Source organism: Pogoniulus pusillus, chromosome 23 (genome assembly GCF_015220805.1).
Source record: "Pogoniulus pusillus isolate bPogPus1 chromosome 23, bPogPus1.pri, whole genome shotgun sequence".
In the NCBI taxonomy this organism is placed as follows: domain Eukaryota; kingdom Metazoa; phylum Chordata; class Aves; order Piciformes; family Lybiidae; genus Pogoniulus; species Pogoniulus pusillus.
In genome coordinates, this window is record NC_087286.1 from 20547986 (window position 1) to 20572599 (window position 24614).

Sequence of the window (24614 nt, forward strand, 5' to 3'; positions counted from 1 at the left end):
AATAAATACTTTTAAAACTGGGATTTTATTGAAAATAGCTGTATCCTGACTTGTATCCTAACTTCCACCGAGCAGTATAGACTGATCTTTTTTAGTTGCATTCATCTGGGGGAGAAAATACTTTTTTCCCTAAGTTTTTCTATTGACAAAATTAGCAAATGCAGAAATAAAATAAGTAATTTTTTTTTGTTTGTTTGTTTCTTTATGACTGCTTGGTCCTATCTTCCTTTTCAGTTCTGTACTTTCCAGTTGGATTAATGTGCCTCATGTAAACCAGATAAAAGAGCATATGTCAGACCATTTTCTGTACTGTAATCACATGTCTAAATCACTATTAGCCAGTCAAATTGTTCAACTGCTTTATCCCATTATAGAAAATGTTCCACTGAATGTTCAGTCTAAGTGCAGTCTAAGTAACAATAAAACGAAGAGTCCTGCATTAAACCACCAAAGCCAAATAGAATAAGTCCTTAGCTGGGGATGCCTCCATTGAGGAGCAATGCCATATTGGTGAATGCTGTAGGTTGGCATTTTACCTTCTTGAAAACCATGTTTTTAAGCAAATTTGATGAGTTTAAGCAGACAGATGGAAAACTGCCTCAAGTCTGCTTCTGTGAGGTGCGAAGGATCTCAGCTCTTTCCGGAAGTAGACCTATGCTAAGGGACTGCAAGGTTTTTCAGTAGGTCTCTGTCATCTTGAATTTTACCTGGTTATCAGTCAAAAATTCCAGTGGTACTGTGGGCACAGACATGTATAAGGAATGGTTGAGCTTTCCTATAGGTGATGAACCAGCATTCAGTGGCATCGGTAACCTGGAGAGTTGCCTGTGGTAAAGCATGATGCTAGGACAGCTTTTTCTCATTGTTTGAAGGATGTAGCTTCAGAAATAGCATTGTCAGGAGGCTTCATCTAAGGTGAACACTTTGGTTTTATTATTTATATTGTAATTGTGCCTAGAGGCCAGGGCACCATTATACTACACACAGTACAAATGCATAAGCAGAGATTGCTTCTGCACAAACACTTTCTTAATTTAAATGTAAAGATAAGACAGCATATAAGTGTAAGAAATGTATTGGGAAAGCACAAGGGAGCTGTGAGAATGCTGTGAGCAAAAGAACAAGTTCAAGTACTCCGGCTATCTCAGCATCGGTGAATGATTCACAGGCATCAGACTTGGAGGATATATTTAAAGAAGGGTAACATTGTCACCCCGAGGATTTTCACAGACAGCTTGTTTCCTGCCTGAAGTGCTAGACAAACATTTGTGTTTTCTTGCTTGCATTTTGACAGCTGGGTATCTGTATAGAGCAGTGGGTCACCTTTAAGAGGTAGAGATAGAATAGGCCATGCAGAGCCTTGAAATTGAGAGCAAGTTGTTCATGATATGGTTCATCAGGAAGATGGGATAATGCAGAACTATAATTAAAGCAGTGAAGAAGGAAGTATTTTTGTAGTATTCCTTCCAAATGAATTTAAAAGGTGATGAGATTGCATTAAAAAAAAAAAAAAGAGTGAGAGAATAAAGTTCAATTGTGGGAGATCCAAAGAAAGAAACTTCAGGTATGTGGTTTGAAAAGAAATCTTGCTGGTATTATATAGGAAAAATGGAAATAATTAGGGACCATGTCATCATATGGCCTGAAATCTTGGAAAGCTAAGTCCTGTACTTGGATGGTACCTGAACTCCATTAGGCAATGAACCTGAGGAACAGGAAAGTGATTGAAAGGAAGGTTCAGAGGAAGAGTGTTGGTTCTGTCTTAGCTACATTGTCGTTGAATGAGCAGCTGGGTACTCATGAAAATGTTCCAGAATAGTATTGTACAGGTGCAGCAAACATTTTGGTAATCTCTTTTAAGTACTAAAGCTTTCTTAATCTATATGGGTTGTAAGGAGCACAGATGTATCTCAGCAAAACTTTAGTAGCAGAAGTCTCGTTGATCGCGATCGTGAGAACAGTTACTTTGTGAGACAGCATCTAAGATTATTGTACAGTTTACTGTCAGCACCCGTCAGATTTTGACGTGTGTTACAAATAATTTCTGCAAGTGTGTGTAATTTAAATCAGCATAGGGTAATGATTTTTAAAGGCATGGCATTTGTGGAAAACTTTTTGTGTGTTCACTTACCTATGATTTAGTTTTCATCCTAGTTTCCCATTACTGGGGCCAACGTAAGCTGCAGTAGGTTCTCCCAGGCCATAGACTGCACATAGGTGGATAGGTTTGAGGACATGTAAGCAGAGCAGTTTTTCCCAAAACATGGTTGTTTAAGATTTTTTTTATCATTACTTAAGCTGCATCTGCACTAAGTAAGCTGATATTTAAAGATTCCTACACTTGTTTCAAAAGAGCCTGAATATGGTGCATGGCTTCTCTTTAAAGCTCATCTCTGTTTCTTTAGTTTGTCACACACCTTCTGTGTGATACTTCTATCTTTACTCGTGGGCCCATCGCTTACTTCAAAATGTAGCAATTGCAAGTGGAATGTCTATCTTGTGTTACACAATAAAAATGTTTCTAAGTGCCTGTTCTTGGTTAGGGTAAGTCAGGATGTCAGGATGGGTCTTTGGGTAGGGGTTGTACAGCTATTGTACAGTAAGGGTTAAGGTTTTAAAGCAAACAGTGCCCTGTACTTCTGCCTGTGCAAGCCACGTATCAAAATCTTTGGCCAGAAGGTAGGTACTTGGTCACACAGTGTGAAGAGATGAGGCATGGGAGCAGGCTTTCACAGTCAAGACATGGCATGGACTCTTTGAAGGTCTTTCTAGTCCATCATAGAATAGGACCAAGCTGTGTGCAGCATGGTCCCGTGGGAACTTTGGGTCATCTTCATTGCCAGCTCATGCTCCGTGACTTCCTCCGTCATATTCATATTACCAAGCAATTCTTCATCTGTCTTACATAGCTCTTGCCTAGGAGTTGGGCTTAGAGTGCTCACAATGCTGTTTTGCTCAGGAGGTAAATGACCTCTGGTAAGTTATCTCTGTATTAATCTTTTGATTTTCAGTTTGATACAACTTATGTGAGGGATGACTATGAAAGTTGTTACACGTTGTGGATGTTGCAGAATTGTTTAGTCATCAGAGTTGCCGACATGTCAGTTGATGTGGTGTCTTCACCTGTGTTTTAAAGTGAGATTAGGTTTAATGCTGGGACCAGATATTTTTCTATAACCTCAGTCTAGTTTTCACAGTTTGAAATGCAGCATTTTCAAGTGAAGATGTCTATTTTTTTTCTTGGCAGCTGTTAGTTTGTTAATGCTTGTATTTGATGACCCATTGAACTTCTGTAGTGCTTGTTGTGAGAGAAGCTTCAAGGGCTATCAGACAGTATAGTGACAGACCACGTATGAGGACATCATGAAGTCTTAATGCATTGTGTGTATTGGCCATAAAGCAAGGCTTTGCAAGAGTAGGAATAAGGACCCAGTCTTTTGGTTTCTATGCTCTAAGGCATCTACACACCAGATATCTTTTCATTCTGGAGACTTTTCCTAGCTTGAAACAATAAAATGTTTCAACTTCTTGGCTTTGCTTGTTGATATTGTTTTGGGTTTTTTTTCTATCTCGTTAGCATGTTAACTCCTACTAACTTCTTGTCATTGTTCTTTTGTAAGATAAGTGATTGGAACTGGGCATTTCTATTCTTTGTCATCTGTCATTTGAGTTTAGAGATGGTGTTCAAAGGCAGTTAGCTTGCTGAGAATAAGTAACTTCTGCCTTTCTCAGGCTGGAGTTAGTTTTGCTTTTGTTGTTCCCCTCCTTGGCCCAGCTGTCCCAGGTGGCAGGGTCATGCAGAACTAGGGAAAATGGAATCACCTTATCCACCACTATGACTGCTCCCTTATGATAACCATACACTGATGCTGTGGATTTCACTTCTTAAGCAATGCTATTCTAGGTGCACTAAAATGTTATTCAATGGTAAACAGTTAAGTGACTAACAAAAAAAAACATCGAAAGCTTTTTCTCCTTTCTGTCTTTAGTATATTTTGATTGCCAGTTCTTGCAAGCTGTATTATTCATATGGTTTGGCTAAGCAAGATTTTACTGTAGCATGTAGTATTTGCTAGTAACTTGCATTGAGCACACACACCCCACCCCCCCTTTTTATTTACTTTGTTGTTCTTTTTCTGTTTTTACTAGAAGGATGGCACTAGACATTCCCATTCACCTCATTCCTACATTAGTCAAAATAGTTGTGGGTATTTGCTTCAAGAACTACATTAAGTTCTTCTAATGGTACTGGTGCTTGTGAAAGGAAATAAGATCAAGTGGGAAAAAGCCCTTAAAATCTAGGATATTTATTACTTAGAGAAACATAGGCAGTGAGTGCATGGGGTGCATCAGGTGATTATTTTCTCCAAACACCATAAATCTTGAGCTGGTCCTGGCAGCCAAAAGAAGCAGCAGTGCTGCTCTCCCTCTGTGACCAGCTGTTTGTTCTGTCCCTTGTGCTGACCCAGACATGTGGTGAACTGCATTGGGAAACTGATCTGGGTTAAAACTAACCTGGCAAAGAAATGTGTTTATGATAGCATGAGGGAGTAGAGACAGAGTTAGAGCTTTCGGTAGCACTGCCAGCTTAAAGTAGTATCTGCAAAGTTGCCTGCCATTTGAGGGTATGTGGTTTTAAGGCTGACTCCTTTGAGTTCTTCAGTATAGGTGTTCTTGACATAGGAGATTGTGAGAGATTTTTACAGCCTATAGGCATATGTGTTGGTTGGCTGGTTGTTTTAAAAGGAAATGCTGTTGAGAGGGTTCTTCATAGCACATAGACAGACAAGTACTCATCTGATTCCTGCCCTAAACAGTATTCATTAAATAGGGAACTTCAATTCTCACTTTGATCCTCAGAAACATTCTTAAACTGAACATTCAAAGTACCCTCAAATAACAATGTCAGTTAAATGGTTTATGTTTCTAGCAGTCTAAAAGCCTCTTCCTACAAGTATATCAATATATAGGCATTATAATAAAGTCACACAAGGTCTTCTTTCTTCTGGAGTATTCTTCCCTGTTGCATTTTTGAAAGTATTTTTATTAAATCCCACATGCACCAAACCCTATTGCCAACTGTTCCAATAGGAATTTGTAATGGCTAATTTTCAGTTTTGTATTTGGCATCATTCTAATTGCTTTTCCTAAAGAAAATCCTGGAAACCCTATCAAACTAGGATGTACCACCGTGGTCTTCTGGCTTTGGGTGGATGGAGAAAAAAGAGGCCTTTTTGGTCTTCTGCTGCATCATTAATGACAGTAAATTCTTGCCAAAAATAGCTTCAACTGGGCTATCAGGAAAAACAATCAACTTCAGAAAAATGTATTAGTTTTTAGTTTTGTCTGTTGTATCTTTATCCTCCTTGGAGTATATGTGTAATTCAGTCATTTGCACAGCAGAAGGAATTTTTGGTAGTGAAGATGTGGTCCAAATGTACTGTGTTTGCTGCTGAACATTTGCTAGCATCTTACATGACCATTCAGGAGTACTGTCTGGAAGCCTTGGCTAATCCAGGTTGACTTCTGGAACATGCAGGCTTCATGGAACTTTGGCTGTTCTGTGAAATGGTGTCTTTTGTCTCGCAGTGAAGACTGCAATGTTCTTAGTGAAAGTTTGCCCAACAAAACGTGGTAAGATGGTGTCATATTGTTAATAATGAAGGGGGGAAGCTATGCATTATTAAAACGTGGGAGATTTATTAGTAGACCTTTTAATAAATAGTGTGAATTACTTTGGTTCCCCTCCCCGATTTGTGGCATTCAGAACCACAACAAAATTCTTCTAAATAAAATGAATGTTTAATTTTGCTGTATTGCTACAGATGAATGGAACTATATGGCCAAAAAAAGACTTCAGGGTGATCTTGCTCATCCTTCTGTGTTGTTTCTCTACCATTTCTGACCAATACTTGCTTTTCAAATATTTTTTGAATACAATTCCACTGCATCTCTAGGCAATTGATTTCAGTAACTAGTCTCCTAAAGTATAAAGTAAACATTCTTAGCTGCTGAGTAGGGCAGTTTTGTCTTGTAGTACTCACAGTTGAGATTCCACAGCTGAAATGGAGAACAATTTTTATAGTAAACTTCTAGTTTTGCACTGAACAGGCTTAAATTTTGTAGCAGCACTTTTGGCTTACCTGATCTGTGCTTCCAAAGTTTGCTAGTCTTCCTTTGGTTTGTGTGAACCACTTTGCCATTTGTCAGAGTGATTTTTCTTAAGATATCACTCTCTAAAATGCTAATAGCCCCAGCCTAAGCCACATGTAGTATGTGACCCTTCTGCGTGTGTGAATTTCCTCATGCAGGACCTGGAGGAAGGAACTTCCTTGTGATGTTCTCCTTGCCTGACAATAATTTGCACATAAAGGCATTGTTGCTAGCTTGTCTTAGGGCAATTTCACTAGGACTGTATTATGGAAGGTGGTCACTCCTAGCTCAGAGGTTACTTCAGTTTGTGGCTGAAATATCACACAGTATATAGTGTGTGTGTTTCTTTCCAGTCCAGCTGACTTAAAGTTCCCTGATTATTTAGCCTAATAATAAAATCAGTTTTTAGTATTAGCTACAATAAAGCTGTTTTATGAAGGCTGAAGTACAGAGAACAGCATTTGATTCTTTTGTTATCCGTTTGTTCTTTTTTAGCATTGCTATGTACTAAAGTTCTGTGGTTTTATTCTTCTAAAATATTTCTGAAACTTTGTTTGCCTTTTATATTGCACAGTGGTAATAATGCATGCTGTGCTTTTATCTCTTTTGATTTTTATCCTTGACAGTTTATGCTGTTCCTTTATATTCATTAAAATGCCCTTGTTTCCTTCCTAATATGATTCTTTTTAGTTTTAGACCCTTATTACTGAATGCTTTTGATGCAGCCCGTGTGGCTCATACTACATCTCCTATCTCTGACTTGTGCTGGAACATTTTGCCATTGTGTGTATTGCAGTGTAACGATTGCCAGTCCTCCTTTAAATCACATTCTCAAGAGATTTTTAGCAACAAGTTCAAAGACTTTGTTGAAATTTGCTTTTCTTATTTCAGTCAACTGAAGATAAAAATTTGTTCTCCTTCTACTGCTCTCATTTTCCCCCCTTCCTTGGCACAGTGAATGCTTCTCGTTACCACTTCCAGCCAAATCACTGTACACATTGAGATGTTTAAAATGGAGCCTGCCCTAATAGAGTGAAGTGTGAAGTAACTGCTCTTCTGGCATCCTTAACTTTGTGAAACAGTTGTCCTCAACATTTTCACAAACAAGTTGGACTGCTTGTTCTGTTATTTTGCTTTACTATTAGATGTCTGAATGATGAAGGCCTCCTCTTACCCTCAATGTACGTGCTCTGAAAGCTTCTGTTAAATACTTCAAAAGGCTTACCATCTTCCCTTCATTTGGCCAGTGGAAGTTTTTCTCTCCCAGCCTATCCAGGAGGTCCTTATTTCCTAGTTCCCATTTTCTGTTGCTTGTGTTTTTGTTTCTAGTCCAACTTTTTTCCTTCTCTGTTTCCCTTCCACCCCCACCTTGTAATAAAAATACTATATTCAGTTGGTGTTTTTTTCTTACCGTGGCCCACTGAACTGCATGAGATGAGAACCTTCCTTAGAAACGAGCCAACTACTTGTTGTGTAGGAAGGCTTGGACAAAGGAATTTTGAAATTAAATTTAAAAGAATCATTCCCTTTGATTTCCTTAAATTTCATATTTATGACTTGGGCTGATTCATGGCTGTGCTTGTGTTTTATATTGATTAGTGGCATGATTTTAGTTAGCAATAGTGTTCTGGCACCTGAAGCATTCAGCTTCTTCAAAGTGGTCATGTCTATGCTCATAACAAAAGCCAACTGGGAAGTCTGTTTGGAGTCACTGGATGCCATCATCCCTGTTGTCAGGTTATTGCAGTGCTGCTTGTATGGTTCAGACCCGAGCCTGCCAGCACACTTCCAAAGGGTGCTCAGGGCTGGCCTTGGCGATTGTGTGGGGCATGCACTGCTCCCAGCGCAGTTCATGTGTGGCTGCTTTGTTTGGGAGTCTGAGATAATGTGGATGCAGACTTGTGCTAGTCAGCCTCAAGGCCGAGATCTCCAGTATAACTAACTGGTGGTTGGTGGTTTTGGTTTGCTTTTGTTTATTGAAGCAGGAATTTAATGAAACCGATAGGATTCTCATCAGTTTTACTTTCAGCCTCCTGGGCAAACACTGTGCCACAGTTAACGTTCTCTAATCCATAGGGATGTAAGTTTAGGAAGAACAGCTCACAGCAGAATGGCTCTAGAGGGAGCAGGGGAGGTGGGATATAGAAGCCATAGGGCTCTGGGAAGTGCTGACTTTCAGTGCTACTTCAATCTTCTGACACACAATTTTTCCTAGTTCATGTTTTGCATAATTAACCTTGCATCCAGCATCCTGATAGAGATTTATGCAAAGAAGAGTGAAAAACAGATTCAGCAGGAATTTTAATTTATGTTTCTGCCTGTGTCTTCCAGAAACCATTTAGGAGAGAACTGGGCCCAGAAATGGGGGTGTAACTCAGGAAATAAATGATCTGTAAGCAAGATTATTTAGAGAAGTTATTTCCCTAAGGTCTTTAATGTAGCAGTAAGAGTTGGCTCATGACTGGCTATTCTGTTGCTCTTTTTGTCATGGAATGGGAGAGTTTTCTTTGTCCTGTTGAGTCCTGTGTACAGCTTGGAGATACCATCATTTCTGTTTCCAATGTGTTTGTTGCTAAAGAATAAATAGAAAAACCTGTTAAACTGTCTCATACACTTTGTGTGCTCTACATGTGGCCTCAGATAAGGCTATGCTGGGAGAACAGAACAGAGAAAGTATTGTTGGTTGTCTACCTACTTTGTAGACAAGCAGAAAATCTTGATCTTAAAGCTCATTAACCAGATACTGTTAGTGGGCACTTACATTGCTGTCAGGTTACTGTAAATATTATTTAAAGCATATGTTCAGCTTAGCTTTGTGAACTGATGTGTTCCTCCATATCACTTGTTTTAAACTGTCTTGATAGGCAAAAAGAACCTGTTTTAAAATTGTTACCTTGACCATGTTATCTTGAAGGTTTTTTCCAACCAATGAGAGTTTCTTGTCTGTACTTAGTTAACATGCTCACACTTCAAGAAAGTGAAGTCATGACTGTCTTGGACATGTATAAACTTGTTGAGCTGAAGCTCAGGCTCTCAGCTATCCTTGTATCTCCTCAGTCTCCCTTCTTTGACTAGAATTTGGGACGCTATTGTGATAGACATTCATTATCTGGCTTTTATTATATAAAGATTAGAAATGTTGTTAGACCAAGTCGAGTTTTTCTGTGTTGTAATTTGGGTGTTTTTCTCCTTTACTTTTCTTCGTGTTCCTTGATATATATCCCAAACTTCAACTGGGGAATTTACAGCTACATGGAAGTGACCATGTCACATGGCGTAGGAGCGTATTCTATGACAGATCTTAGTAATGGGCCTTGGGGACAGGGCACAGACTGAATTCTAGCTCCTGTAGTCATGCCACCTAGGTTTCTTTTTCAGCAGCATTGTGATGATCTGGTTTTAACACAAATTGTTTTCTTTCAGAGCTTCAAAAGAATAATTATACTTATTTTACTGCCTTAAAGGAGGTTACTGATGAATAGGAGGAAGCATATGCACTCTGCCGAAGTTTTGTGCTTAGAAGAGAGACCTAGGTATCTGTGAAAGGCAATTCAAAAGGGCTTGATCACAGAGCTCCTTATATCTATCTGACAGGAAATACTAGACAAAGTGGTTGAGGTGTGATTTAGGCCATCTGAGTATCACCTTTATGCCTTGATCTTTGTTGTCTGTACTTGGGTTGATTTGGGCATAAGTTATTTCAAATAGTGTCCCACCATCAGATTTCAGGACTGTGTTACAGAGCTAGGAAACAATGAATTGAACCTCAGAAATATTTCTGAGCCATTTTAGGGTCTGACTTTATTGGGTTTGCTTTGAGAAGGAGGTTGAGGTTGCTGACCTTTGAGGTCTTTCCAACATGAGTTGTTGTGTGATCCTGTTCTATGAGCATCCCTTCTGATGGTCTTGTCCATTACTTGTGTAATGTCCATCTCCTATTACTATTAGACAGTGAATTATGTGTAATAACCTTTATTTTGTAGGTATTTTTCTGTGGTGCTTCTTGAAAGAGAATAGTTTCTTAAATCTCTTTGTTTCATTGTCTGTGTTCTATTTCCTCTGACACCTGATGCTTGCATTATCTGTTAATCTGTGTGATCCTACACATTCTAAATAAATTATTACTCTTTCTTTTCTAGAAATGCTGCCACCTGGCATTCCATATTTTCTTCTTAAAGAGTATACTTAAGAGTTTATTTGCTAGAAAAGCATAGGGCTATTTTGATTACTTCAAAGAAAATATGTCAGTTTGTATTCTCATTGGATTTCCATCATGTGCTGTTCAAACCAGTTTTGTACTGCCTGTGCTAGCAGCTGATGACAGATGTCATTAGCAGTGAGTCATTTTCTGGTGGCCCCCAAATATTTAGGTATTGCTTTTTTTCCCTACCTCTCCTTGCATCTTTTGAACTCATGGGCCATTCATCTACATTGGTTTTCAGTCCTTTCTCTGTTCATTTTCTCAACCCTTTATTTCCATTTCTGTAAAGCAGGACTACACTACCATTTCAGTTGTGCAGTGCAGCACGTTTTACCCACAACAGCACTTAGTGTAAAATGGACCCAGACCACAGTACTTTTGTCACAGTGTTTCTCTGAGGAAGGCCCACACACCATGCTGCTTCAACACCAGCTCAAAGACTGCTGTTAGGAAAATGAAGGAGTAAGGAAGGGTGAGATTTCTAGAGGTTAGGTGAGGTTTGAAGATCTGTATTTATTTCAAATGCCACTTTCAAGAATATTGTCTTAAAGGGGCACAGCCTCTGCTTCTCCATCAGTATCCCTGTTTGCATTGTGTTACTACAGAAGATCTGGTGACACTTGGTGAGCTCAGGCTACCTTGAGACCTGATGCTACCTGCCTACGCTGATGGCCTCTGGGAAGATATCACCTATAGAGGAAAAAGGGCACACTCCAGCTTGTTTGGGTTTCCACCTCAAATTCACATTCATCAGTGAATGAAATGTAGTGGTAGGCTTTGTGTTGGAGTGTCCTGTTATGCCATTTCTATCACAGGGCCAATAACTTTTAGCTGAAGTATGGAAAGACATTGTAGATCATGGGGAAGTAAGACACCTTGAGTGTGTTCAGTAGTTGTTGCTAAAAGTCTGTCCATCAAAGCTCTAAGAACAGACAGAAAATGGTGCTTTCTAGGTAGAAAGCTGTTTCAATTAACTTACATTACTGTTCAGATTGTATTGCTAATAGCATGCTTGTTAGATATGACATCTTAAATGTAATGGCTTTAAATTGAATTTACAATAGTATGTAGTTAATGCAGAAAATGTGTTTCTTGGCTATATGACATTTTGTCAGTCCATCTTGGGTTCTGGCCATGGCTCATACTCAGAAGAAGAGAGTGCAGGGAAGAGGAAAAACATGGTTTGGAAACTGATGGGAACCTTTGTTTATATGTTTTGTTACTTTTAGAAATGGAGTTGTATCTCCAAAAACTGTATTAGTACAGGTTAGAAACTAAGAACTTCCAAAACCTTTAAAATGTGATAAGAGATCAGAGCTCTTCTGTTTAATCCATGCTTTGTCATAGATCACAGAGCATTCACAGAAGAGGCTGCTTCAAGCTGATACGTAGCATGGAAGTATAAAAGGGTACTAGATGGTAAATTGCCTTTACATCACCCTAGAATTGCCAGGTGGAGAAAAAATCAGCTTATTTTTTTGCTTGTCCTTTTGTAGCTAGGTGCTTTAAGCCTGATCTCACTTTGTGATTCTGTCACAATATTAGAAACCCAATGAAGATCTTAGAATCATCTTTGTGTGTTTTAAATCAATGAAGTACCAAATTAAATGTATGACCTGGTAATACTTCTGTTGTGAAGCCCCCATCTCTTCTTTGTATATGTATTGCACCTGAAATTTGGATTAGGCTGTGTTTGAAGTGATCTACATTTCAATTTCTCTTGTTTGCTGTGAGGTAGCATTTCCCAAAAGTTGGGAATTGTAAATAGGGCCAGTCATAAACAGATAAGGCATGTTTCACTACATGTGGTGGGTTAACTCCAGAGAGTTGTATCTTTGAGTTAATCACTTGGAGTTTGGAAGAAAACAATCCACCATATGTATAGACATAAGTTTTTATCTTAATCATTAAATTAAATCCATCGCTTCTGTTGCTTACAAAAGAAGAAAAGTCTGTCTTAGGAGATGACTGATACCATTTTCCCCATGTACATTTTCTTGGCAGAAGTGTTGGCTTAAACAGTTTCTGCTTTGCCATCATGGTGACACACATTTTTGGAGACATGTGAATCAGGGCAGGGAATCAATACAGACAAAAAGACTTTGCCTTTATCTGGTGTCTGGCCCCACTGCTTCTTGCTGGATTATTTTGCAGTAGCAAGATCAATCCACTCATCTGAGTCACAACATGATGCAACCTACAGCTGAACGGGTATGGTTCAGAGGTTGGGAAGAAGAGGCGTGAGGTGGGATCAGCTGGAGTTAGAACTCTGAAGTCAGTCACAACCTGCCTGTGCAAGTTGCTTTAGGTGAACCTGCTGTGGCAGGGGGGTTGAAGCTAGATGACCAACAGAGGTCATTTCCAGCCCCTACCGTTCTGTGATTCTGTGCTACCACATGTGACACCCTACCCTGAGCTGTTCCTCTAGCTCATTGTATAGCCTTTCTGAAAGCAACTTCAGGCCAGGTACTGTGGCAAAGGAGCAATTAGCCAGCATGGCTGTTGTTGGACCATGGATGACTGTGCCAGCACAAATTTAGTTTGCTCTTTAAGATTTTCATGGCAAACAATGTGTTCTACAATTAAAAAAACCCTAAATATTGCCTTTTTCATGTGAGAGAAAACAAAGCTCCATGTTTGAAGCTTTGGGGAAGAACGAGGCCAGCTCGTGTAACTTCATACCTTTTAGCTTGCATCTTGGGTTACATGAAGAATAGGAAAAGTACTGAGACTAATTTATTACTATGATTTTAACCAGCTATTATTAAATTGCACCTTGTCTTGTTTGTGCTAACATACTGAAACTTGCCAGGTGACCCATTACCTGGTGTGTTAAAACATGCCCTTTTTTTAAGTGCCATTTGAAAATATCTACAGCTTTGAGGTAGACAAACAACTTTGTGACTGTGTGATGTGTCAGTTATGCTGCAGGGGACATCAGCTCAGAGGGTACCACACCAGCATGGTGGTGGAAGCTTATAGAAGTAGACAGTTATTGGAGAGGTGATGTACAGTAAACCTGGTGCTCTGGTCTTACCTAAGCTTACCAAGTTCAGAAACTCATTAAATATAGCTTGGAAAATACACAGCTTCTGTCCACTCTTGGGTATCTTCTTGGTTTAAGAGGAGCTTACTTTTGTTAATCTCAGAATAGCTGGTTAGAAAAATGTTTATAAACTTCGTGGAGATGGCGTGGCCAAGAGAGCTTTGTCCTGATTTAAACTAAAGGGCAATGAATGCCAAAGGGACCAGGCAAATGGATTATTGTCTCAGTAGTAGTTTAGTAGTTCATCACTTGTTGGTTAGACCAAAATAATCAGCCCTTACCGCAAAATAAAGCACTGGCAGTTAGCATCTTCACTAAGGTTTAGACTGACATGTTTAACCTCTTTGCAGCAGACAAAGTGTGCTAATGCGCGTGGATACCAGAGATGTGCTGATAAGCTGAAGCGTGATAGCTCCGTGTAGCTAAACATATTGAAGTGTCCGTACCTGTATTAAAATGGCACAATGGCTCTTGTACAATAGTTACTTGTTTCTGAGTAAACACGTGGAGATTTTTTAATGCGAGTGCTTTCTTTCATTTATTTTTTCTATCTCAATCCCTGGAGAATAGGTTTGATAAAAACTTCCCTGTAGGCTGGGCACCTCAAGCGTGCTTCAGTGTACAATGCAATGAGCGGCAGTGTGAGTCCACTCCCTCTGCCGGGGTAGTGAGTGTGGGGCTTGGGGGTTCGGTCTTAGAGGTTGAAATGGTCCTTCTGAGTTCCCAGTGTGTTTGTGGAGAATTTCTCTAACCAGTACTCAAAAGGCAACACTGAACTTACTTGTCCACAGCGGACAGTGCCTTGGGTTAAGTGTGTTTAGTTGCAGCTTGCTGTAACAGAAGAGAATTCAGCAAAAAATTCCTAGGAGTGAGAAAATAGCCATAGTGCCTGGTCTCTTGTTTGGCACATGGGTCAGAAAGTTGTCATCGGCGTGGCAACCTGTGTCTGGCAGGTGTCTGAACTTTAAACACGTTTTAAGAAGATTGACAGAAGCAAAGCATTGCACAACAGCTACTCTGGGGGGTCTGCCTGAAGGGAAATTGAACAAAGGTAGTTGCACAACTACTTGTATTGGCAGACCAGTGGGTTTGTAGGTATCTATCGATACAAGTGAAACGATAGCTGCGTAAGGTTTGCTTGATTTCTTTCTCTCCCTGTAGCAGCAGAAGAAAATTGGCAGGGACCACTTGAAGGATTAGGAAAGAGCTGTTTGTAGAAGGACTTGCTTTCTTAGCTCATCCGTTTGGAGAAGTGTTAGAGCAGCCTGAAAAACGTTAAAACCGAGGAAAGAAAAAGTCAGCATCTGAAGTCACACCGTCATGTTTCTTTACCCAGGGACCCTGAGCAGCCAAGGGGGTTCCAGGGCAGCAGCCGTCACCTCTCCAAACCTTCTGTAACTTTTCGGCTGCGCTGCTTTGTGAAATTGGAAAGTGGAGGCGCTGGAGGAAGGGAGGCAGAGAAGGAGAATTGAACCCGGGGAGCTGTCGCCCGCTTGCCTCGGGAGGTGTCTCGAGGGCAGGGGCTTGCGGGAGGGCCGGGGCCGGCTGCCGGGCACACTCGCTGGGACGCGCTGCCCCCGGGGCCTGCCGCGGCAGCCCTCACCGACCCCCGGCCCCCTTCGGTGCCAGCGCCGCAGCGCCCGTACAGCGCCGGGGGTGCGGGGCGGGGGCCCGGGCCCGGGCGATGGGAGCCTCCGGCGGGGGCGCTGCTTCGCCGCCGCTCTGCCTCGCCTCGCTTAGCGCAGGCGGCCCCGGCTCCTGCCGCAGGACTCCGGTCCGCACATTGGCGGCGCCCGGCTGCGTCGGATCTACTTTCTCTCGCTCGGCTCTTTTTTTTTTTTTTTTTTCCCCTCCTCTGTTTTTTTTTTTTGTATTTTTTTCCTCTCTTTTTTTTTTTTTTTTTTTTTTTTCCTCTGTCCCCTCCCCTCCCCTTCTCCTCCGCTCCCCTCCCCCTCCGTCCTCCTCCTCCGCCGGCTCCAGCCTGGTACAGGGAGGATCCCGGAGTTGAAGTTCCGAGGCGGTCGGAGCTGTGGCGGATCGCTCCCCCGCCGGCGCCGCCATGGGGGTCCTGTAGAGCCGTCCGGCCCCGCCGAGGCCCCGGGGCAGTGGCCTGGGAAGCGCTCCCATCGAGCGGCGGGTCTGGGAGGGGAATATGGCTGATCTCGGGCAGTGCTGAGCAGTTGGTGTCTCCGCACGGCGCTGGGCTCGGGCCGTGACATGTAAATAACTTCGTTTTCCTCCGGATCGTACGGGCGGGCGCCGATGCCAGCCCCTCCATTTTCCAGAGGGGATTTGTGAGCGGTTCCGCGGGGCTGGGCTATGCCGAGCACAACCAATTCGCCGGGGGTGAGTACGGCTGCCTTGGAACTTCTTTGTATCGAGGGGCAAACTGTGACAGCGGGCGTGCGGCCATCTGCGGGGGGGTCCCCGGGGAGGGGCTGCGGGGGGACCCGCCGCCGGGACCGGGCCGAGAAACTTGGCGGGGGGACCCGGGAGCCGCTGACACTCGGGAGAGAGGATTTTATACCGCTGGGTCAAAAAAACCCGTGCCCAGCTTCAGACGTGGGTATATAGGTTCAAGTTAACACGCTCACGAGATAATCCTCCGGCTTTTGAGAGCAAAAATTAAGAAAAGAACCCAAACAACAAAAGGTGCGGGGGGGAGGGGGGGGGGGGGGGGAGAAACAACAATCCCCAAAGCCCAGCTCGGGGGTGACCTGGGCTTCGCAGCCGCTCCTCTGGGCATTTCTGCTCCGTCTGCTGCACCTACACACGCACACACGTGTGCCTCATAGACACAGCCCGCTCCTTCCCAGTTAGCACTGGGGATGGTTAGCTACAGCACAACTCCTTTTTGGTGGTTTTTTTTGTGGTTTGTTTTATTCCCCCCGTTTGCACCACCTCCTCCCTTTCCTCCTCCCCCCCCCTCCCCTTTCCTCTCCCCCATCCTTTTTATTTTTTTTTAATTTTATTTTTTTTGGCCCTTTCATTTCCTGGTGTGAATTCTGGAGTGAGAGAAAATGAGACTGGATTATTTGGTTGTTGGTTTTTTTTCCTTCAGAGTCTTTTCAAGTAATCTGTACACACTATTTTTTTCATATGCCATTTTCATTCTGCATGATTTCGAAGCATACTTGTATAGTGTTAATTTTAGGTGATATTCCTAGCTGCCTTTATCTGTAGTTCTAAATTAAAAGCAAGAAAATACTTTAAAATATACAGGATTCCTATTGGGTGATGGATGTTCAGATCATCATATATGATGATTTTTGTATAAGCAATGAGCAAATAGGTCATAAGTCAAAGTAAGTGTTATGTAACTGGCTGGCTTTAGTAAACTTGATACTGTAAAGGAAAAAAAGTCTATTTTGTTTTTTGGTTGGTTTTGCTTTGGACAAAATGAGAGGCTGGCTAGCCCTGTCTTCGGTGGGATTACTTTGTAGCAGGTTAATGAATAAAGAAAATAGCCACCAACAAAAAGAACCCAAACCCTAAACCAACAAAACAAGCAAAAATACTCAACCCAAGCAACCCCCAACTCCCCCTTCCCCAACCATTTATGCTTTAAAATGATGATCCGATTAACCTGTGTGCTGCTTTGTGTTTTTCAAAGAGAGCTGTTCCAGTCATGTACCTAATTCTGGCTGGTAAATGCAGGATATTCACCCATGAATCATTAGTTAATACTGTAACCAGCTTCATTACATAATTGAAAAACGTCCCTGAGTTTGTCTACTTCTCATATTGAAGTTCACTCTTTTCTAGAATGCTATTATTTGGCGTAGTCAGGAGTTATTGAAAGAACTGAATGAAGAGCAGTATGAAAATAATTTGGATTTTCTGCATCTGAAGAAATAAAACAGCAGTGGGTTAATACTCCTATTGCAAAACTGAAACACAGAGGCAGACATTATAAGATTCTCAGTGACTCTATGAAATACTATGTGTTAGAGTAAACACCATTTCCAAGCTGGAGCTTACATGTAGGGGTCTTTGTGCTTTTTATACATCATGGTGATGTTCCTGCCTTGTGTTTGATGTTCCTGCACAATAAAAATCACTCGCTACAGAAAAAAACCTGCAGCTCCTAGACTGTTTAGTGCAATAATTTAACCATTTACTTGTAACACAAGCAGGAGACAAGATGCACTTTTCTCAGTGCTGATGTGATCAGCTCCAGTGATCACTCAAATTAATGATCATTCAAATTAATGACTGCCAGCCATTAATTAATTGCAGTGATAATTTCTGTACATTTATTTTTTAAAGCATTTGGTGTGTGCATCCATTGCTACTTTATTGTGTCTTTTGATGATATACTTGTAGTTGGGTGTCTGTAGTTTTTAATTGCTTGCCTCACAGATGATCTTTGTAAATGTTTTTATGACTCTTCCTGTGTTGTATCTGTTCTGTGCAAAGTAATACACTGTTGGCATTAAGTCAAGATGTTTTTAGGTTTTTTTTTTTTCTGGTAGCAATTGTTAGTGCAGTTTGGTATAATTATTTTGTCAGTCTGTGCATTCAGTTGACTTATATCCTTTTCTTTTAATTTTTGTTTTCTTCTTCTTCTTTTCTTCCATGTTATTCTTTTCCAAACAGAAACTCCTGCAGAGTTTTGGCACGGTGTTCTTTAAGAGATTTTGGGGAGGGGGAGGGCAAGAGGTGGCATTGTTGTCATTTACATAATATGCCAGCAGAACGTAGTGGCATCATGAATGCTTTCTTAATATGATTGTTCATTAGACTTGCCTGAAAATGATCTCTTAAAGGTAAATGGCTGAGCAAAAATGAAAGCAGCCATGTATTGATTTCTGCTTTTGTTTCAGGCTGAAAAGACTATTCAGCGTGTGCTTTCTAGGGTATTTCCAGCCTCAAATTTAGTCAGCTATTTAAAAATAATGGCAAAAGTATTCTTTTATCATCACCGTGCTCAAATCTTGCAGATTTGCAGCCCCTTTTCCTGTTTTGAAGTGTGGATAGGAAACTCTCAGTGTAGAATAGTAGATACTTTGTATGCCATTCCTTATAAAATATGCAGCCCAAGAAGGGGGGAAACTGGTTCTGGAGTGGTGTCAAAAACAGAGTCTAAATGGGCTGAAAGATGCTTTTTTGTTTTATTTGGGCCATTCCCATTTTAGTAATTACTGAGGCTCCTGGAAGCTCTGGGAGGTAGTGTGTTTTCAGAAAGAGGCATTGGACCCCAGCTCGACAGTGAGCCTTTAGCTGCTCTTAGAATTCTGTCTTTCCTCTGTGAAATGCTTTTGGCGTGGTGGTGTTCTCTGGCAGTCCCCCAGCCTGTGATATCACAGATATCAGATGTCTTCTTGCGATTCCTGGCATTTGCTGTGCTGCAGTGGTGTACTCTGGGATGGCTTAGGTGAACCAGGAAATGTCAGGGAGATTGGGTAGGAGAGAGCTGCTAGAGAGAAACAGCTATGCAGCCGTGGGGATAAGTGAGCGCTTTCTGTTGAAGAGTCTTCAGATCTTTGTGTTTGGTAATCTGATGTGGAATGCATTCAGCCAACAGAAATGTCTCTGAGCAAGTGGTCTTCACAGGGTTTTCCCTAGCAGTGGCTATAGATGCATGGCAGAATGAGTAGCAAAACATCACAGTTAAGCTTTTCCCTTTGGAAATGTGAAAAGTAGATCATAATTACACGTGGCCTCGTTAGGATTTATTTTCATCTCAAAGTTGAGGTCCAGTGCCAGGCATAAGTATAGATAATACTGCACATATGGAGGATATTTGACTCCTCCATAAGATCTGTTGGAAGTTAGTCATAGCGCATTGCATTTCTGCCTGTCTCTTGGATGAAGTCTCCTTCTTGTCTCGAAATGTTACACGGTAAGCCTGGGTTGTGCTGATGAGGCTTTTGTAACCCAGCTCGAAAATCAGATATTTCTCACTGGCTACTTTGACCCTATGTTTTCATCCTAGTTACCAGCTATTGAAAGGTAAATACTCTGCAACACTACTTACTTAGGCACTCATACAAGATGAAGGCATGAAGGAAGGGTCTGCTTGTGTACTTGTTTGTGTAGTCATGACTTGCATTTCTTGGGTGTCATTCTGTTTCAGGAATGAATTCTTTGGTTTAGATGTAACTTCATGTGTTCCTCCTAACCACAGACACTCCATGTTATTGTTACTCTAGATCTCCCTTTCTCTTGTCTTCCCTGCCCCCCTCCCCCTTTTTTTTTCCTCCTTCCTTTTTCTTCTTTCCTCCTTCCTCCATTTTTGTTCCCCCAGTGCTGTAAAATTAGAGTATTTATCTTTGGTATGACTTCATTTAGGAAGAAGTCCAGTTTATTCCTTCTTCCTGGTTTATAGTTAGGCTTCTGACCTAACCAGCTTATGATCCAAATGATAAATTGCTCCCCATTAGTGTCTACTATCAGATACCGTAGAGAAAAATGTGACAAAGGCTGAAGTGGGCAGTTACTGAATGATCATTCCATGGAGTGTCCCTTTGAGATGGGATTAGACTGGAAGGACAGAGAGCTATGCTTTTTCCAGAATTCAGAAAACCTCAAGTGGAATTCTTTTTATAGTTCTGCAGAAATCTACCTTCTTCAAATCAAACTGACTTGTGAGGATGTTGAATTTGTTGGAATTTGAATGCTTTTTCCAAGCAGAAGGAGCAGGGTGAAAGAATATGATGTAACTGGCAGAACAAAGAGAATTGGGCAGGAAGAAGGATGTGGTGGATGGGACTTATGTAAGGATGGCATATGTGGAGCAATTAGAAGAGAGATTTTGGTTGGAGCTTTATTTAAGTCAGCAGGCACTGCCACTTCATTTGGGTGATTTTGGCAATGTGGTTTTGTAGCACTTTTGAGAATGAGTAACCATGAAGAAGACACTGGTGGTGGTCAAAGAGTGATGAATCAATGAGTCTGGAGCATTTTCTAATGTTGTCAAAGGTTACTTGACCTGAGCCAAATAACAGAAGGTGTGCTAAGTGTTGTCACTGCCATGTCAGCTTTGTCCTGCCTTGCCTTGTGTACAAAAGGTTTAGTCATAGTTGTGGCAGAAGTCATTCATTATGTATTCAGAACTGTCATAAAGTGAGGTCTGGACTGAACAGTAAGTACTTTTGACAGATTTTCCTGGTTTGAAAACATTCACTTTGGTTTCATGATATTTTAGTAGAAGGCTGATTGCACATAGGGAGGGATACAATAGCAAGGTAGAAGGGTTTTGGAGGAGTCATGGGTTTGCAGTGATCAGCAGAGGGGAATTCAGTGTTACAGAAATGTAATCATGAAGACAGATGGAAGACTGAAGATGAGAGGCATAGGCTTCAGTCTTTTTTTCTTTCACCTTAATCCATCTTGTGCAATAGTTTGTCTCTGAGCAGTCTTTTCATGTGCATTTAACTATCTTTTTTCTTCCATTTGTCCCTTATTGTCTTCTGCTTTTACCTCACTAAGGGAAGCAGAGAGTTTTAATGAAAAGAAAAATAAACAGTTTAAAGAACAGTACAAGACAGTGTTACACAGCTCTGGAAGTAGCAGCTACTACAATTTTCAGTCTAGCTCTTGAAATGAATAGTGAAGGTTTGTGAGGTTGTTTCTGTGCATAAGGGTGCAGTCTGACAAGAATAGATTCTTGGACCGAGGAGGGGATCTGGTCTCCTTATTTAGCTTATGCACTAGTCTGCTAAATGTCAATTAATTAAATATATTTAGTTCTCCCCTCCCTAACATGTTTGCCTTTGGGTAGTAAAATCCACCTAGGATGATGTAGAACGTTCAACTATGAAGGGTTCGTAAGTTAATGTTCTTCTCTTTCATTTGCCACAATCACATGTAGCTGAGCTGCTGAGTCTGTCTTGATGGCCATAGTTCAGTTAGTGAGATGGTTTTGCCATGTTTCTGTAGAAAGTGTTGGAGTTCTACTGCTGAATCCATGAATACCTACTATTTGGGGCAGGTCTGTTGCCTCTCTTGGGGATGTTTTGAAATCTACTGACTTCTGTTTGGTATGGTACCAGAAAGTCACTATTTCTGAACTGTGATGACCTGCCAGAAGTGGTTATTGCCAGCTGTGACCTGCACTGCCTACCCTCATGTTGGTAAAGACTGTTTGCTACTATTTCATCTAGTGATAGCTGAGAGAGAAAGTTGGTGCTGGAGGAAACCCTCCTTGTAATCGATAGACCTACATACAGCTCCTAAGTGAACACCCCTATATTATGTTCATGTATGTATCTCCTTTCTTACGGCTGCCTAATCTTCAAGCTCTGGCAGTGACAGCTTCACCAGTACTATGGAGGAGTTTTCATTATTGATGCCTCTGGACCTCCAAACAAAGAACTGTTAGTGAATAAGTACTGTATGGATTACTTTAATTATTAATCAGGATGACAGAGTATTCTCTAAGGTACACAATGATTCTCTTTCAAAGACAACTAAGCCAATAGAAAGTTTTCCACTGAAATAAAATCATCATAAGAGTAAATGCCCATCGGTATGAGTCAGAATTTGACAGTCCAGTTGTTCTGTCAGCTCCTTTGAATAATGCTGACTGCTGCTTCTCATGATCAAAAAGTGTGGGAAGCGGGATGCTTTAGAAAATAAACCCAAACCAGGTGCTGCAGAGTAGTTTTGCACTCTACAGATTTCAGGAAGACATTGGACTGGGTTTCTGTCAGCCTACATTGATGGAACAGTGCTAAGCTGAAGTCATAACAACTGTAAATTGCATAAACTTGTTCTTGATTTCTGTACCACTCATTTACTGGCCAGTCTTCTAGTCCCACTGCTTCCAGACCCTGACAAAAATCATAGTTCTGTTGCATGCACAGAACAACAACAAAACAAACATACCCCACCACAAAACCCACCAAGAGAGATGGAGAAGAAAGAAAGGGCAGGTTTTAAGCCACTTAGTGAGAACTGAACTTGACTGTATTCTTCTTGAGCTAGACATGTATTTCATGCTTTAGAGGCTCAGCCTAATGCTTGATACACAATTTCATCAAGCACACAACAGCAGCCTAAGTACTGATATTGTGTGTTAAATTTTATCAGAGCAATGTAGAGCTGAATAATTTGGCACTTAGCAGTCCACGTCGTATCCTTGTACTTTTCACCATCTCCTGTGCCAGAGTTTTCAGGCCAGGAAGCAAAAAAAAAAAAGAAGAGCTACTTAGTTGGCTTTCCTGGTAAGTAACATATTTGTAGCAGACTTGTTCTGGAAAAGGCTCTCTTGAAGATTGTCTTTGTAGTAGAAAATCTAAGGATGGTTGTGATATCTTGAAGTTGTAAGAATAACTTTTTCTCACTGTTCCATAGCATCCTCTGAGCTTGAAAGGGTTTGTGAGGAATTACAAAGCTCTGCTGTAGGTTGGGGCAGAAAAGCAGCAGTGGTCTATTAAGGCTGTTTGAGAAGCAGGGATGGGGAGGAGTTGTTGCATCATCAGTAGAACTGTTGTAACTGGGTAAAACAGGTGATCTTTTAGGCACACATAAGGAAATATGTGCTGCTTTTTCACATAGTGTCCATCTCCACCCTAAGCACTTGATGTAAGTAGAGAAAGCACCTTCTTAATCTGGAGTATGAAATCAACTTACAGAATCTTTTGCTGGTTGCAGCCTGTACTGAAAGAAGACATATCTTGAGATAACCTCTTCTGGAATGTTCTCTACAGCCCTTGCAATAGTTTCCTTAGCTGGCTAAATGAAGCAAACTTTCTGCAGATCATCCTATACCCAGATTGTACCGGAGCAGCACAAGTGAAATTTGCTAGCAGAGCTCCATGGCCATTCTAGTAGATGCACTCCAAGGAAAAATCACCCAGACCATAGGATTCTAGGTAATACAACTTTGTCTTTTACCAAATTTCCTCATGAATGTTCATCTCATCCTCATGGAAAGCGAATGGGTGAAGTTAATCAACTTTTAAGGATGAGGATGAATTTGCCCACAGCCACCAAACACTGACTGTTTCTCACAAAATTCCATCCTTAATTCTTTGGTCCTGGCATTCAAAGCTGCCTGCCAAACTTAATAAAAAAGATGAAGCTGGGTGCTGTGGGATGGTTCAAGTCATGGGCCTGACAAACCACAAAATACAGTCATGGATTAGTATCTTTCCTGTACCGCTGCCCTAAAGCTCACCTCTTTGTCTTCCACAGACAATAAATTGCCTCTTATTCCATCTCTTTTCCCCAGGGGACAACCATCTTAAGAGCCCTCAGCACTCTACAAGCAATGTCTGCCTGGCTTCACAGATAGGTTCACAGCTTTGTCTTTAAAGATTGAGGAACCTGCAAATGTGAATAAAAGTTTTTGTGTCCAGGAGCTTATTTTATACTTAATTATCTTATTTAATCCAGGGGAGGGGAAATAAACCTGAATAAATCTCTCTCTGTGGCCTTTTAACTGATCTAACTGACCACAAGAAGCAAACAATTATAAATTCCCTACAAAATGTGAGGATAGAATGCAGGTACACTCAGATTGGATATAACTTCACATTAGGGGATAGCAGGAAAAGGTCGCTTTGCTTTCTGACATGACACATTACATGTGACACTTAGGTTATTTCTGAGGCTGCGCAAGGAATTTGGTGACTTAGAGCAATCTACTGAGCTGCCAGAAGAGCTTAGTGTTGCTTAAATGCAAGAGAAGTAGGTGGGTTTTGACAGTGAAATCATTGTATTGAAAAGTATGATTGTATGACCTGAAGCCTGCTGTGCTTGAGGTGTGGTTTCGTGTTTTTTTCACTCCAGTAGATAATGACCTCCTGACTTACAGCACAGGAAAATCTTTTCAATACAGTACAGACAAAGATTCCAGTAAGCTCTGTACTGACTGAGGAGGTATCTAGGATGTTCTGACATTTTCCTTGCTTCTCCCCACCCCCTTCCTGCCTCCCATCCTGCAGAACAGATTCTCTGTAAAGCTACATAAGAGTTTCTGGAGGCCAGAAATCAGGAACAGGTCCTCTAGAGGAATGCAAATGTTGTGAACCACTGAAGGCTTTGTGATTTCATGTTCACTACTTTTAGTGCAGGATGTTGAATACAAGGCTGGAAATGAAGGTAAGTGTCGTCCAAGATTGGTCTTCACCTGTGACATGAACTTGGGCAGTGTGATGAGCTTTGTTTTCCTAGCTCAGAGTATGTAAGTTAATATGGAGAAGTTACCTTTTTCACAACAGCAGCTATACTGGGGCAAATCAGATTCTGGATATCCCTTGTTTC

At 41.2% G+C, this 24614-nt stretch overlaps 1 protein-coding gene across 13 annotated transcripts in view; it reads left to right on the top strand.

The window, feature by feature from the left end:
• Nucleotides 1–24614, top strand: part of KMT2C (lysine methyltransferase 2C) — a 193635-nt gene that overhangs the window by 2538 nt on the left and 166483 nt on the right. The window contains exon 1 of one of the 13 annotated variants that reach the window (XM_064162846.1): nucleotides 15368–15746. The exons of the other annotated variants lie outside the window; for them this stretch is intronic. The gene's annotated coding sequence lies outside the window, so the exon portion shown is untranslated. Of the gene's footprint in view, nucleotides 1–15367; nucleotides 15747–24614 lie in introns of those variants that run through there. 13 annotated transcript variants of the gene reach the window in all.